Source organism: Mesocricetus auratus, unplaced genomic scaffold (assembly GCF_017639785.1).
Source record: "Mesocricetus auratus isolate SY011 unplaced genomic scaffold, BCM_Maur_2.0 Super-Scaffold_15014, whole genome shotgun sequence".
Taxonomy (NCBI): domain Eukaryota; kingdom Metazoa; phylum Chordata; class Mammalia; order Rodentia; family Cricetidae; genus Mesocricetus; species Mesocricetus auratus.
The window spans coordinates 15,715,549-15,732,452 of NW_024429186.1; the positions used below are offsets into that span (position 1 = coordinate 15,715,549).

At 51.1% G+C, this 16,904-nt stretch overlaps 1 long non-coding RNA gene across 1 annotated transcript; it reads right to left on the minus strand.

Annotated features, from left to right (window-relative positions):
- Nucleotides 1-12,765: 12,765 nt before the first annotated feature.
- LOC110340573 lies at nucleotides 12,766-15,086 on the minus strand. Its single transcript, XR_002382363.2, has 3 exons — nucleotides 14,501-15,086; nucleotides 14,200-14,270; nucleotides 12,766-13,249 (listed from the first exon to the last, which is right to left on the minus strand). It is a non-coding gene; the product is annotated as an uncharacterized LOC110340573 (long non-coding RNA).
- Between the last annotated feature and the right edge of the window lie 1,818 nt (nucleotides 15,087-16,904).

Below are 16,904 nucleotides of genomic sequence, written 5' to 3' on the forward strand. Positions count from 1 at the left end.
TTCCTCACTGGCTCTGACGAAAGGCCTGTGCTGTCTGAGGGAGGTTGGGTCTCTTTGTCTCTGCCCTCAGGACACTGCAGTTGTCTACCCCCTCAGAAAGCCATGTGTGTTTGGACAGGGATTACAGCAATATCCCTGGGTTTCTGCCCTGAGGAAATTGCCTGGGTCCACACAATCCCAACAGGTTGAACGTAAGGAACCTCACAAATGGAGGCATTTAATTTTCCAGCAGGTCAAGAGAGAGGGACACACAGTGTTCTCTTGAGCAAGAGAAACCAAAGGAAAGAGGTCACCCTGTGCAATCTAGAGGCCCCAGACAGCCAGCTGTACAAGCTCTGCCCTGGCTGGTGGCACACACCTTTCATCCCAGCATTTGGAGACAGAGACAGGCTGATCTCTGTGAGTTTATGGCCAACCGTGTCTACAAAGTGAATTCCAGGACAGCCAGGCCGAGGTAGTTAGACCCTGACTTTAAAATAATAATAATAATAATAATAATAATAATAATAAGTAAATAAAGGGGGGTTGGAGATGTAGCTCAATGTAGAGCTCTTGCCTTGCATAGCAAGGCCCTAGATTCAATCCCCAAGTACCACAAACAAAGATGTTTGGAAAATAATTGTTCGAGTTGGCTTCACACCTGGTCAAATCTCCCTTTGTGGTTTAAAGTGAACGCAGAGGCTTGGAAACATAACTCATGGGTCACAGCATACAGAAGGCCATCCCTCATCAAGGCTCTCACCCAGGATAAGGTCCAGCTTCCTTCAGAAGCCAGGCTCTCTGTCTCCACACAGAAAATGGATGTCATTGGAGCAGGCACCGAGGTGCCTCAGCTTTCTAGAAACCATTTCAGATGTTCCTCTTGCATAGAAGCCAGAGCTGTCCCTGCCCATCCCAAGAGGGTATGACATTATCGGAACTCGAGAAATGCATCCTTTCAGACTTGGCCCTGGTGAGCCATAGATGGGTGGTTGGATGGAAAACTGACCCATGAGTTATGAACATGGAAAGAGGACTGGGGGGGGGCAAAGGCTGAATGACCTTCTCCAGGCTCTGTAGACGGAACTTTCTGTCTCGCCAGGTCCTGCAGCCATTTAATCCCAAATAAACACACCAGAAGCTTATATTAACTATCAACTGTTTGGCCAATGGTGCAGGCTTCTTATTGGCTAGCTCTCTCTTATTAACACGTTTCTATTAATCTATATATCTCTGCATGGTCTTGGCTTACTGGAGAATGCCCAGGCATCCTACCTTCCTGGTGGCTACATGGCATCTCTCTCTGGCTACTGCTTCCCTGCCTTTCCTTTTACCCAATTCTCCTAGTCTGGTAGCCCCGCCTATACTTTCTGCTTGGCTACTGGCCCATCAGCATTTATTCAATCTATCCTGTGAGGCAGGTTCGATTGTAACCAAGCACAAGGGGCTTGTGTCTTGGTGAAGGCAAAGGGAAAGCATGCCAAGAACTGACGGCATACAGAAAGATGCATTGCCTGTAGCAGGTACACAGCACGGGGTTCTCTCTGAAGCAATGCCGGGGAGCTGGTCCACGTCCACACAGAAAAGCATTGGAGGATGGGCCGCCGAGGAGCACATTCCTGTGCACACTCAGTCGGAGGTCACAATGTAAGGAGGAAAGATGGCAGACACATTTTGGGAACCGCTTAGCTCAAGGTCCTGTGTAGAAGACATATAGAATAAAGAATGGTAAAAAGCCCAGAAGCAAAATGTAGTTAAAGAGAAACGTGATAGTTAAGTTAGAAAAATCTGGCAAAAAACAAGCCAAGCTAAGGTGGGCATGCACAAGTAAGAATAAGCTTTCTTGTACTGTATTTATTTGGGAGCTGGGTGGCAGTCCCCTGAAGAGTTAAAAAAAATAAATAAAAGAAACCAACTGCAGTTAAGTGTCTTATCAGAAGTTGCATAGTCTGCTAGTGACAGAAGTAGATAACCAGATGTCTAGATTCTCGTTGGTCTCCTGACTGTGACTGTACTCAGCTTCCCTCTCTGACGGGCATTCCTAGCTCTTGTCCCATCTCCAGCCATAGCTAGCACGATACGGGGTGTATGTGGGTGACAGTGGATCACTGTTGGTCGATGACTAGTAGAGACCTACAGGCTTGGTGGGGCCTCATGGGAGAGGCTTGAGATGCCCCGACACCACCATGCTCTTTTTTCCCTTACGCTGGGAAGATGATGAACACACAGCAGCCACTTAGATGAACCTCACTCCGAAATAGCAACGTTTGGATGACAATGTGAAGGGGTTGTGACATCCCAGGGGCTGCCACTTACATGAGGGAATGGAAGCCCTCAAGCTGAAGCACGGTGTCCGTGAGAAGGTCTTCTTCACCAGACAAGGCTTGCTCACTGATGCTGCTGTTACTGGGCACTCAAGTTGGGGCTGTCCCCTCTATACAGAGGGGCTCAGGGTTCTGGGCTCGAGTGATTCTCTTGCGCCTGAATTAACTGTCATGAGCCTGTGTTAAGGATGGTGGACAAGGCAGGTCCTTCAGAGTGCTGCCGAGGTCTGGATCACACTACGTCTGAAACTCGCTTTTTGTCTTGTTTTGGTTTTTCGAGACGGGGTTTCTGTGTGTTACAGCCCCAGTTGACCTGGAACTCACTCTGTAGACCAGGCTGGCCTTGAACTCACAGAGATCCACCTGCCTCTGCTTCCTGAATGCTAGGACTAAAGGCGTGTGCCACCTCTGCCCAGCCTAAAACCCACTCTGGACACCAGACATGTTCTGGTAGAGGAGCCAAGCACTTCACAACCTCAGAGTCACTACAAAGTGACAGCAATCAAGACAGTGTGGTTTTGGTGTAAGAAGAGTCAAACTCAATCTGGAGACTGGGGTGGGGGAAACTATGTTAACAGAAAGTACTAACATATCTTTTAGAGGTGACAAAATGTTCTTGAATTAAACAGTATAATTTCAACCACATTGGCAGTGTTAATGATATACTCTAGAGAGGCATATTTATATAGTATGTGTGTTATATCTCACAAAGCTTAAAAAAGTAAATCCAAGCCCTGTTATGGGCCGAAGCCAATCTGATAACATTTCTCATTGCTGGAGTTGGGTGCAGTAGTTCCGTAGGCAGTGAGGAGCAGCAGTCCCTGCAGGGTGCTTGGCTGAGCCCCTGAGGAGGGAGTCAAGCTTCCTCTAGTCACTAGAATGCCCAACTCCAGTGAGTTCACATGTACCCCTGAATGCAAGGTGATGCTGTGTGCTCATCTGCAGGTGTGTGTGTGTGTTTGTTTGTATGTGGCCAGCACATGGGTACGTATCAAATATCAAAGCTGGATTTGATATCAAATATCCCTTCTGGAAAGCGATACCGGCCTCTGATAGCTGTCTTTCCACCTCTCGCTGTGACATCTTTTCTGCAACTGGCATGGTCAGATCTACAGGCTCTAGGATGAGAGAGGTGGGGGGTCACCTTGGCTCAGCAAGTACTCTATAGCATCCGTACAGCCTGGTCCTGCCCAGAGGAGCTCCATATCACTATGGTCTGAGTGGACACCCAATGCTCCAGGAGATGCAGGGCAGGGTCAGAGCTATAGCTGGGGCCCACACATGCTGGATATGGGGCTATGCTAGGCACATCACCCGCCCAGCCAAGCCTGAGGATGTGAATGTTGTGCCCAAGTTGCAAAGTCCCCAGAGACCACCAGGAAGACAGACCCACTAAACTGCAAAAGCAAGGTTTAATGAGTTCATCCACCCATAACAGGGACCCCGTCTGGCTAGCTGTCACAGCAGCCCCCAGAGGGAGTGCAGTTCCCTGTCTACTGCTGGGTTTTATAGACAAAAGTTACAGGATTACATCAGTAGGTACGGGTTGGTTTCTGATTGGTTGACATTTGGAAACACTTAGGAGCATTTCTCAAAGTCATATTTTGTCATGAAATACTCGTGTAACAATAATTTTCATTGGTCAGTGCTGAGAGGGAACATTCTGTGGTTTCTATGTCATTGTCTTGTTACTTGCAAGTGGCCTGTTGTACATAGGTATCAATAGTTTTCAGAACTATATCCTGGCGTTTCTTTTGTGGCCAAACAGTTCCCAGGAACCAAGCATCTAGGAGGCTGGTGGTGGTGGTGGTGGGGGGTCTGGAGTTTCTTTGTGTTCAGTTTTGGCCTAGGCTCCGGGAGGCCAGAAGATCTGGAGTTTCTTTGTGTCAGAGGCCTACCTACGTGTCTTTTCTGTAGCCTGTCATAGCTACTAAAGCAGGGGGCTGAGTGAGGGTCTGATCCCTTTATTTCTAAATTATTAGAAGTGAATCCCTTGAGTTTAGTTTACCCTTTCACTGAATTAGGAAGACAGAGAGCATACCAAGTGGCCTTACTCCCCTGATGTCAATTTGCAAATGAGAAGAACAGCTTGTCTGAGACACTCCCTAAAACTGGTAATTAGTCATATTTTCATGCAAGTTCTCAACTCGCCAGTCTGGAGTGTGGGAGCCATAGGAACAAAACAACCAGACTTTAGGTAAAGACAAATATATCCATGAGTGCTGTGGGAAGTGTCCAGTGTGGACATAGGATGCTCTCCAAAGAAAAGATATCAGGTGGTGCAGTTCCAGATCTCTACCACTAGGGGGCAGAGATTGTGCAAATTGTCCTGGTCTGGAACCAACCAACTTGCCAACCTTCCTTCTGGTTTCTGGTGGCAGTGTAACCCGGCAGGTTCTCCCACCTGCAATCGCCACACTCTGGCAGTGAGTCTCTTTACTGCTACATAACCAGAAAGAAGAAACTGGGGAAGCAGTACTTTTAAGCCCTTCTTTTGAGGTGGTTGCTACTTGGCATCCCCCCAAGATCTCTTGTGTGTTATCCCCATTTGACACACAAGGAAACTGAGGCTCAGGGAGGATACAGATGAGCCATACAGACAGTCAGTGACTGGGCTTGGATCTAGGGAGACAGCTTCGCCCAGACTCTCCCCATGTGCAGAGAAAAAGGGCGTCTGATTCTTTGGTGAAAGAGGAGTAGTCTAGGCTTCAGACAGCACGTATGGGCTCAGCAGTCCTGTGGCCCTCTACCGACTCCAGGCTCTAGAGGATGGCCTGTTTCATCCCAGAGAAGAGCTCCTGGTGTTGCTGGGCATCCGGGAAGGCTGCGAAGAGCTTGCTGCAGTATAGTGCTCCAATGGTGTTCACTCCGTGTGATAGGTGGATGCCCCCCCCCCCCCGAGGCTACGCTGACAAAGTGGGAGTTCTGCATAGAGCCCCAGAGCTGAGTGGAGGTAGCCAGTCACTCCAGGTTACTCCAGGATAGTAGGGCAGAACCACAGGTTCTCTGTACGGCACCATCTACCTCCTGCATCCTCAACTGAAGCCATGACCCCCGGAAAGGCATTTGGCAGCTGAGGGCACGTTAGGAACTGATGCTATACAATGCAGGAGATGGCAGAGGAGGGTCAGCGGATGCAGGGACCCTGAAAGGATGCCACAGCAATGTTCTGCTGGAGGGAGTAGATTGAGCTGGTGCTGTGTCTGCTGCAAGGAGACACATGACCTTGGCTCAGTACAATTCCCTATCTCCCACCAACCCCAGCACAGACGCTTGCCACCCTGAGCGTGTTATGCAAGATCCTATCCAACCACATCTGTCCACCAGTGCCACTGCTCTGCCAAGCACCACCGGAGGTCACCTGTGACACCTTGCCACCTCCAGGGCAGACTCAGGCTTTCAGAGTCCCTTCCCCACCCCACAACCTTCACTGTGGCATGAACATAGTGGCTATGAAATCAGATAGGAGTTTGAGTCTGACTCCCCACTGCCAGCCAGGCTGGGTGACCTTGGGGTAGGCCCTTACCTTCTCTGTGCCTCACAGCTTGTGAGGAGATTTGAGAAAGCCTAACTAAGCACAGAGGAAATATTATATATGTGCTGGTTTAGTTCCCATTGCTGTGATAAAACATTGACCAAAAAACAGATTGTAGTCCATCACATGGTGAAGTCAAGATAGCAGGAACAGTCACAGCAGACCCATAGTCAAAAGCAAAGAGAAACGAACACAGGCATGCTTCCTTTTTTGCCTACTCACTTGAACTCAGCTAGTTTTCTCTGCTCTTACAGAGTTCAGAGCCCCCTGCCTAGGGAATGATGCCACCCACAATGGGCTGTGTCTTCCCACTTTGTAGATTGTCTTAAAACCGCCCAGACAACACACTCCACAGAGATGTCTACAGGCCAACTGACCTAGACAATTCATCAGCTGGAGTTCTCCTCCCCAGTGATTCTAGGTTGTATCAAGTTGACAGTTAGAGATGTCCATCACAGTAACAATTCTTATTTTTGATGATGCTTGGATAATGATATAAATGTGGATTTTGCATGTTTATTTGTATAGGTGTGTGTGTATGTGTGTGTGTGTGTGTGTGTGTGTGGTTACCCTTCCCCTTTCCACATATCTATTACCTCCTTGCTGCAAAGAAAGAGAAATCAAGAGCCCAAAACCCAACCAGAGGTTGTAAGAGACTGTTACCAGGCAGTCTAACCCAGGCACCTGGGACCTTTTCCTATAGTTGTCATGGTAACATCAGCCTTTGTGTGTCCCAACTCAGAGTCAAGCAGCTGGGTGCTCAGACAGACACGTGCATTATCTCAGGACTGGTCAGGACCATACCTAGGCTCCCAGCACTGCATAAGGCTCAGTTTTGACTCCCCAGGGAGCACCGGGGCCAGACATCATTTCAATAGGTGTGTTGGGGCTCAAGGGCTGAGGGCTGGGTGAGGTCTGGCTTATGCCCACAGTGACTGAGGAATGATCTCTGGGGAATCAGTAAATACCCAATATGAACCATTGTGGACTCTGGTTTCTTATTCACATGAACCTGGAAAAGGGAGGGAAAATCCCACAGTTAGGTCCCCAAGCCACCATGGGTTCAGTCCCTCTGGGAATCTCAAAGGTACCAGTGACAGAGATGGATCTTTGCTTTGGAAATCTGCTCACAGTTAGGATGTGGTGGCTCCCACTTATATACTGCCGCTTGAGAGGATGAGGCAGGATGATGACATGCGTCCAAGGATAGCCTGGACTAATTACACAGTGAGATAGACCATCTTGGGCTATAGAGTGAGACTGTGTCTCAAAAAGAAAGAAAGAAAAAGGAAAGAGCAGAAAGAAGGAGGAAAGAAACAGGAAGAAGGAAGGAAGGGAGGAGAGAGAGAGAGAGAGAGAGAGAGAGAGAGAGAGAGACAGAGAGAGAGAGAGAGAGAGAGAGAGAGAGAACTGTGTTCATGGGGAGGCCATCACTTGTGGCTTCAGGAGGGGGGAGGGCCCAGGGTTTCCACTTCACAGGGCTGGGCTTACCGGCAGCCACTTGCAACCCCTGCTTCATGGTCGGGGTACTCAGGCCCCAGAGCTTGCAGTTGGGCTGAGTTCTGAGGTCAAAGCAGAGCTGAGGATGAAGGATTGTGCCCTCATCCCGGCATCTAGGATTCACTCCCTCCCTTGGCCTTGACTTCCCTGTGAGAGTTTTGCCCTGCAGTAGCACTAGGGCAGGGCTTGGGAAGGACAGGACCAGAATCAGAGCAGGAGGGTCAGGGATGGCATGGTGGGCAGGGCAGGGTCAAAACAGGGGCAGGGCAGAGGCAGAGGCATGGCATGTAGGACCAGGGCAGGGCAGGGCAGGGCAGGGGCATGACACGGCAGGAGCACGGCAGGTCAGGGCAGGGCAGGGCCAGGAAAGCGTCAAGGCTACTCATACCTGGCTAGCAGCTGGCTAAGCTCCTGCCACAGCTCCTATGGGATCACATCCTCATTTTCAGGATTGCTCAGGCCAGCTCCCTACACATATGGCCATCAGCAGTGTGCCTCACCACTCCAGGCAAAGTAGGAGTCAAGCAGAGTCTAGATAGACCTACTCAGAGCAACGATGGTGACCGCTTCCTCCCTAGGTTCTCCTCATGGTCCTTGGAAGCCTGGGCTAGCATGTCCCCTTCACAGGAAGGGAAACAAGCTCAGAGATGGGCAGTGACCAGCCCAAAGTCACACAGTAGGGCTTGATCTGGACTTGGGGCTCACTGCTTCTAAGTCCAGGACCTCTGAGGTGCCCCCAGCCCAGGAATGGCTGGGGGTGCCACTCTGTGTTGTCATTACTGTTCTCCATGCCCTATAACTGGTATGGCCCCACCAATTCCCAAATGTATGGCACCAAGATACCCAGGGGACTTCTAACAGGTATCAGCTTCTAAAAACATCCAGAAGATTCCCAGGGTGAGAGCAAACTGGTTCAGACAGCAGCCAGGCTCCATTGTCTCTGTGCTTGACCCTCCCCCCACCCATTGCTCATCCATTGCTCTGAGCTCACAGGGAGCCTAGGGAACCTGGGAGAGAGAACAAGGCTACCTGGAGCCAGCTCATGGTTAAGCCTGGAAGACAGTGCATTACAGTTTCCGTACAGTCTTGCTAACGGTGCTTTGGCCAGAGGCTCTGTGCTGTGACTCCACTACACAGTGTGACCTGTCTTGGCCATCTATTGGGCCAGCAACGGGGTCAGCAGAAAGGAAAAGTGAAGGTGAGCTGCTCTACTCCTCCAGTACCAAGCATCCGATGGATTCATGAGCACCAGGAGAACGTGGCCCAGGGGACTCCCACAGCTCTGGGAGTGACATCACAATGCTGGATGTGCCAACCCTCCCATCTCCACTCTACAGTGCCGGGCTTACAGGCACAGATGCACATCCATTCCTGGCTTCCTACGTCACCACGGAGGGTACCCAGCAGTGGAAGCTGGATTACCGATGGTCTTTTAGCCTTCCTCACCCATCCCGTGGTTCAGATGCCGGGAGAGAGGGAGAAGGGAGGCCAGGGCGCTGAGTATCCCGCAGTCATGGGAGGGTGGTTCTTATGCTCACCTGAAGTGAGGTCCCAAATCCTCGGGTCTGTGCTCTCTCTTCTACTCCTCACACCAGGGTTTCAGTGGCTTTGGTTTGGTCATTTCCCAGAGGCACCCTGACTCCAGACTCAGGGTGCAGGGTAGTCCAGTACAGGGAGGGGGCAACCGGAGGGATCGGGACATACTGTGGAGCTATATAACTGCAAGGACCTGGACCTGGTGCCATCCTAGTTCATGCTACCCCAGGCAGGCCTCCATTCACAGCCTCTGAGGAGAAGGCAGGTAAAGGGTCGGCAAGAGCTTGGATCTGACCAGGAGAGAAAAGATGGAGGACCAGAAGCAGGGATTGAGACTGATGGTGGAGGCACCGCACTGAGTGTTTGGGTTCCCTGTGATTCTGAGGCCACACCCATCTCTCTTGCTTCACTACCTCAACACCGTTCATCAGCCCTGCCAGCCCAGGTGACCCCCAAGTAGATGTGGAGGATGGGAACTGTTCCCATGGTTCTGGAGCCCCTAAACTCGACATGGTGGGGAAGAGTCTGTTCTGGCCCTGTGTTGAGAGAGGAAAGAGGAAAGCGTATCTACATGCAGGGGGGGTCAGGGGAGACCGAGACCCCTTAAGGGATAGGGCTGCCCTGAGATGGGTTAGTGCTTGCCTGTGGGGTGGGGTGTGTGGAGTGGTGTGGGTCATTGCAGGACCTTAGGTTCTCTCTAGAGGTCAGGAACGAGCAAGACTGGACAAGAAGGGCATTCTGGCAACAGGAACAGCAAGACAAAACCTCAGAGGCATGGGAGAGCCTGCATGGCTCGTGAGAGCCTTGGGCAGAACATGAAAGGGAAGGTCAGTGGTGGGTGGGTGACTTGGGCTGGAGAAGCTGGTGGCAGGAGCTGAGGGCATCAACAGCAACAGAAAGGGACCAGACTGCTGTAGGAACAGAGAGATGGGGTGGGCGGTGCTAATGAAGGCAGAGAAGCCATTAAGATAACAAACCAGCTAAGAGACCATGGGGGTCGGGCAGGACCCAATAAGCAGGCAGCAGAAACTAAGGGGGACTGACCAAAATGTGCTCCTAACCTGTGCCCGGCATGTTCTTCGTTTTCAAAACTAAGAGAACATATACAATTGACTGATGGCCATGGGTCCACCCTGTGGTTTAACAAAACGTAATAAAACTGCCTGCGTCGCTACTCTTTGCTTTGGGTCACTAAACACAGCCCTGTGGGCAGTAGTACCACAGCAGTCAGGCTGATGAGAGAAGCCATCTAAGACTGCCGGGTGGGTAAGGCATCCCACATAGATGAATTGAACAAAGGGAGGATTTGAATCTGGGGCTGAATAGAAGTTTCATCACCCAGAAGGATGTGCATGTAAACTGTGTGAATTGTGTACTTTTAAGGATTTCCATTTAACACCTTTGAGCACTGATGGATCATGTATAGCTGGATCATAGGTTAGGAGTACTGGTCTACCTTCCTTACATTGCTGTTATGGAGATTAGAGTGGCCCATATATACACACCCTAACATTGGTCACTTTATCCTGCCCAGTGGGATTAAAACACATCTGAGACTAGGAGGTTCATGAAGAAATGAAGCTGCTGCTACAGGCACACACCTACTGTGGTTGGTGACACCACGGAATGCTTAAAGGACAGGTGGGGCCCTGTCTAGACTGCTTTTCAGTCATGCTGGGGAAAAGCCAGTGCTGTTTGGATGAACTCCCCTAGTTTTACCCTTTCCATTAAAACAGACACCAAAGAGTCCACAAGAGGGCGTCTGCACGCTTCCCCAGAACCCCGGAGGATACCCAGCCCAGGGACACCATCCTTTCCTCTGAGCTGCAAAGAAGTTCCCTGGCCCTGGAAAATATGCTGTTTGGAGCTGGAATGAACATCCCAATCTGGGTGGCTTTTTACCAGCTCCCTGGGTGGCCCAGACCCAGGCCTCCTTTTTATTATCACTTTTAGGACTCCCAGCATCCTAAAATCCTAATTGTGGGGAGAGACAGCGAGGTGGTCTCTCCCCCTCCTGCGGTGCAGTGGTGAGGAAGGAGGGGGAGCAGGGTTCTCTAGAAACCAAGGAGCAGGAGAGACAAGAAAGGAGACCCGTTCCTGTCATTGTTCCCAAAGTCCTGAGACTGTGGCTCCCTCCGTGTGCTTCCCACAGGGCCAGGGTTCCTCGAGCGTGACAAAGGTCACAGACCATCGATCTGAAGTCCCTCTGGGTTTCCCTGAGCACACTGGGTCCTTCAACAACAGAGCCCCTTTTCTTGGCTGGCTTCCAAGATCCAGCCTGAGAGACTGAGAGGAGTCCATGGGGATGGAAATGGAGTTCTCAGTGCTGAGACAGCAGAGGTGGTGGCAAAGACCAGGACAGCCACTGAGAGGAGTCCCTGCCTATGGTGGGCAGGACAAAGGACCAGAGCTCTGTCACCATGCTAGGGAATTTTGGACACTGTCTTCCTAGAGCCTTTAGGTAGGACCTCCAGCTGTGACCTTGGACTTACCGGGCCCTGAGAAGTGGGCAGCGTCAAGCCCTCCCAGACTTTGGGCCTGCAGCACACTGGAGCTGGTTTATGAAGAGTCCCGTGAGACACACTAAGAATTCAAGGGCTAGAACTTCGGATCTCCAGGGACCCAGTAGTTGCATAAGAAGTAAGGCCAAGGTAGGTTTCAAGGCTGACATCTAATCTGTCTCAATTCCAAATACCCCAGTGCCAGGAGATATTCAGAGCTGGCTAAAATCCTGAGGCTTCCCAGGAGAGGTGGGGGACAGGAGGACCACCCACATGTCCAGCTGAGCATGTAAGGCCCTGGAAGCTGTATGCTTAGGCTCTCCATTCCTTGAACAGAATTCATCCTAGGGAGAGGCTTTGGGCCCCTGATACTGATACCCTTGATTGGTGTACTTTGTCCCGGATGGTACACCATGCATCACCAGTTAGCTCACAGTTCCTGGCCAACCTGTGCTTCCTATTGTAGGTGTGAAGTTTCTTGTGTCCCTGACCTGGAAGCATGGTGCTGGGCCCCAGCCAAGGTTAGGGGATGGCTGACTCTTTGGAGAACAGTCCATTTGACTTCCTGGAGTCTGCTGAAACAGCTGATAGACCTCTGACTGGCTGAGGACAGAGCTGGTCTCTGCACACAGTAGGCAGTTTACAGGCACTGCCCACAACTTACCCCCACTCTCCATATGGTCTGGGTCAAACTGCAGACCTGCACCCAGATCCCAGGGACCCAAAGGAGCCATGAGACCAAGGCCCAGGTGATGAACTCGGACCACATGTTGGGAGTTGATCCTTGCCACGTACCTTTATGTGCCAATTTGCAGAGGAGCTTGAGTGTCTTCTGTAATACTAGTTAGCATAGCAGACATAAGATGCCCTGTCCTTGTCTCCTCCCCTTGACCCTGATTAGTTTTTTGAAAGTAAGCTATTAGAAAAAATGAGCCTAACCCTTGATGCCTGCCCCCTCTAACTTTCCAACTCACCAAGTTGTCCTTCTTCCTGCAAACAGAACTAGAGAGCCATTTCCATCCTATCGGAAGTGGCCTGTGTGACTTGAGGTGCCATGGAATATTATTTTAACTAGGCAAAGATGCGTTACATTTGTTTATGCTGTGGAATATGCCACGGAATGTAAAAAGGTGTGTTACATTCATTTATGTTGCATTTGTTTAACAATGTAAGGATGTGTGTTTAATTATGCAAAGATATGTTGCATTTGCTTCACCTTGCCTTCCTAAGGCACCTGATTGGTTAGGCAGAGGCAGGATAGGTGGGCCTGCTGGGTAGAGAGAATAAATAGAATAAATAAGAGGAGAAATCTAGGCTGGAGAGAAGAACAAGAGAAGGGAAAAAGAAAGAAGAGAACGATGAGAGAAAGAAGCCAGGCAGCTGCCAGACAGACAGCAAAAGTAGGCTGTACAGAAGGAAAGAAAAGTAAAAAGCCCCAGGTGAAAGGTAGACAAACAGGGTAATTTAAGTTAAAGGAGCTATCCAGAAACTAGCCAAAGCTAGGCTGAGCATTCGAAACTATTAAGTCTCTGTATCATGATTTGGTTGGTGGCCCCAAAGAAAAAGGGGCTGGAAGAGGCAAGAATGGAGAAGACATTTCTCACTGTCCCTCGAAGCTTAACAGACGTCTATATCACAGTGCAGGGTGCCCACATCAGGCAGATGGCAGAGGCGTTCACAGGAGCAGCCTGGGCTCTGAGCGTCCGGAAGGAGGGCCATTGGCCAGTCAAAGATGGCCGTGTGTGGGAATGCACTTGCACCACGATGTCCTGGAGTTAGTTCCTTTGTCCCAGCAACTGCTCTTGATGAGTTCAGAAGGCCTGAACTTGGTGGTTCTACCTCTCACTTTCTGAGTGTCCTCAGCAGGATGAGCACTGCACAGGTAAAAACAGGCCCAGAGTCACGTGACCAGGAGGTGACTCCAAAGTCAGTTTACTGTCCACAGAAGGGCTCTGGGTCTTCCCAGTTCAGCCCTCCAGGTTCCTAGTGTGCCATGCCACTGCCAATAATTAGAACCTGCCTCTGGGCCTGTCCCTACGATCCCAGGCCATTTTGGGAGCTAAACTAGGCTACTGGGGAGATATTCTGAGCAGTTCCTTACTCCCCTGTCTCCTTATTGGCCACCCCCACCATTAGGCCATAGTTCCCGTCGCCAGGAAAGCCTTCCACTGCCTTACCCTTAGAAATAAGCCACTGTCGGGTCCCAAAGAAGCCCAGGACAAGGCTCACTCGGTACCTCTGGCCCCTCCTGGCACACCTCACTCCACCCCCACCTTAAACCTCTCCAGCCCATGGGTTGGGCTTCCCTCCCCCAGCTTCTGACTCCTATATAGCCCAGCCATTGCAGCCATGCGCTCTCCTGGTGTTATTCTTGGCCCTGGGCTCCTCTCTGGGTCTGCTTGCTCTCTCTTTCTCTTCTCTCGTGCTTCTCTTCCTCTCTCACTCTTCCCATCTGACTTCTCTCTTGGCCCCATTTATTCTGGACCTTTCCAGATGCCTCTGGCTGTACTCTCCCTCACATCTACAATAAAAACCTTCTCCTCAGCCACACCCAGGAGAGCCCATATCCTCATTTTTATTCAGCCACCCAAACCCTCCCTATGTTGTAGAGACCTGGGCTTCTGGACCCACCTATTCTGTAATCAAGGTCACAGCAGTTTCCTGTGACTTAAGAGATTGAGATCCTTGTACATCAGTCAGGGGCTCTGAAAATAGGTGGGGGTTTCAGGTACATAGTAGGTAATTGTTTGGCTTAAGCATAGCCTATGCAACTTCAGGGATATATTTATGCAACAAATAGTGTTTACCTGGAAGTAAAACTTACCTAGGCATTCCATACCTTTTGCGATGGTCCTCCTTCAAGATTTAGTAACATAAGCAACAGTTGAGGAGTTCCTGGAAAGACAGGTGATGAGCAGGGTCAGAAGCATCCTGAGGCAGGGTGGTGTCACCCCAGGATGAGAGTGGTAGAGGGAGAGCCTACTGGGAATCTTTCTGCCCAACTGGAGATGCAGCCAGGATAGACTGGTCTACCGTCACAGCCACAATAGACCCATGCACGGACACAACTCCAAGCGGAAGAGGAACTAGAGAGAAACAGACCGGCCTGGCCTCATCACCCTTACCAGTACCCTCTGTTGGTTGAATCCAGTGAGCAGGAAGCCTGGAAATGCCCTGGGCAGCATTAGGAGAGGCGGAGTCGGGGCCTGGTAGCTCCTGGGAATCAGCACGGCCTAGAAGAGTAAACTGGTTTGCCTAATCCTCCTTGGGTTCTGTCCCCTGATACTTACAGAGGACTGACCTGCCAGGCCGGGTGCAGACAGTGAGTGCTGACAAGTCTCAGATACTGCATATACCCCCGAGATCCACCAGTGTGTCTGCCCGTAGAGGCCCAGAGTCAAGGCCCGTAGATGATGCCAGATGCCAGAGGCCCTCCATTTCCTCCAAGGTCTTGCTTGAGTCACCTGAAGCTGAGCTAGTTTTCTGGTTCTTCTGCCATGAAATTTTCTCCTGAGATTTCTAGCATCCCAGCAAGCCTGCGCTCTAACTGTTGCCTCCACACAAAGGGTCCCTACCTCACTAGTCCCCAAACCTTATCTAACAGGTCCCAGCAAGCAGAAAGTACTAGGCAGCAGAAAGTAAAGAAGAGTTTTCTCTTTGCCTCCCAAGCCCGGTGTGATTGCAGAGACCGACCCAGTGTTCTCAACACACTCCCTGGAGTGCAGCCCAAAGTCTGGGCGTGGCTGCCGTCTGGGCGTGGCTGCCGTCTGGGCGTGGCTGCCGTCTGGGCGCGGCTGCCATCTGGGCGTGGCTGCAGGGCTCACATGGCCCAGACTTCGCAGCTTTACATTTGCCTCCCTTCTCCCTGCCTTCTGGTTCACCCAGCCCCAAGAGGAAGCCAGAAACGCCATGGTGCAGCAATGGGACCAGCCTGTAGCCCACAAACTGGAATGACCCACTTGCGCCAAGAATTATCTGCCGAGATTAAGACAGCCTGTGAGAAAGCATGCGGTTCCCTTCCCTTCCATCCTTTCCCGGGTCCTTCCATAACCCTCCTCTCCATCTTCTCTCCCATCATCCCTTTTCCTCTTGCCCTCTTTCACCCTTAAGGCTGAACCATCTCCTCCCCTCCTTCTGCCTCTTTGTCTGAATCCCTCCTTCCGTTTGCCTCTGCTCTCTGCAGGACTGGGTAGGAACCACATCCCAGCAGCTGACACTGGTGCTGGCTCCCAGTAGGGCTGGTGACATTTGACTCATGCTTTGAGGATAAAAATAATAATAGCTACATTCATGGGTGCTAGCCTCAAGTGGTCACTGCCCTGGATGTCCTCATTGGGCCCATGGGCAATAAGGGGCAGGCAAGGGTGGAGACTCAGGGAAGCCATTACATTGACCCCCAAGGTCCCCGAGGCCCTTGCAATCAGCTGGGATCTGCTTCTGGGAGCAGCCTTGGCTTCCAGACACAGTAGTCCCTGTGCCCGGCAGATACCTAGGTCAGAAACCAGGCCACTGGACACTGGGGCATGTGACACAACAGATAGTTAATCCTGTTGGGGCAGGAGTGACACCAAATATAGGGTCAGGGACCTGAGGGCAGGACATAGAACAAGTAGCCAACTGGCCAGCCAGGAAGGTCCCAGAACAGACGCTGCACCAACTCAGAGTCAGCTCTGGTCCTTGGAGCCTGCCTGGCATGTATATCAGGACAGCCACCCTCTCAAGTATGCCCCAGCTGCCATCATGCCAGGACTTGTGTGCCTGGTCACACACTCTGCAGGGCCAGGCCAGGAACTATGACAGTGCAGTTTGGAGGGAGGGTTGGCCTCTGTGGCATCAGAGAGTGCAAGGGGAAGGGTGGGAAGGAGGAGAGAAACAGAAAGACACTTGTAGCATCCCGCCTCTGCCATTAGCTGGTTGAGCTGGAAATAGTCAGGGAGGCGGAGCCTCTGTGCTACCTGAGCCTAGGCGTTCAAGTGCACGGATCACCTCTGCCCTGGGGACGGGGGAAGCAGCGCCCCTTTCCAACCAGAGATGATCGACCTTTAATGGGGTCATGCTCTAGACCATGTATGCACAAGTGGGAAAGAGTGCCAGGATGTAGGGGTATAGGGCACATACAATGCCAACTGAGCCTCGCTCACTGATAGTCGTGGAACGAGGAGCAATGATCTGCCATGCCAGTGAAAAGTAATATTGCAGATGGTCAGAGAGTCTTGATTCCATTGCTAACTGTTATCGTTAGAATGGCGATGGCTGTGGACACGGGCACAGCAGCAGATGGCTGCTCAGCTGTTCTCAGCCCTGAGTTCAGGCCCACTTCTGGTTTTGTTCTGTGGCACTGAGGATTGAGGGTAGTGGGCAAGCCCTCTACCATCCAGCCATTTGTCTAGTCCAGAAAGGTATAGCCCAGGCTGAATTTGAATTCATGATCTTCCTGCGTCAGCCTCTGGAGAATTCGTCAATAAGTGTACTCCACATGACCCCGTAGTTTACATCCTGAAAAGCTTAGTGTAGACCTTCTCTCACTCC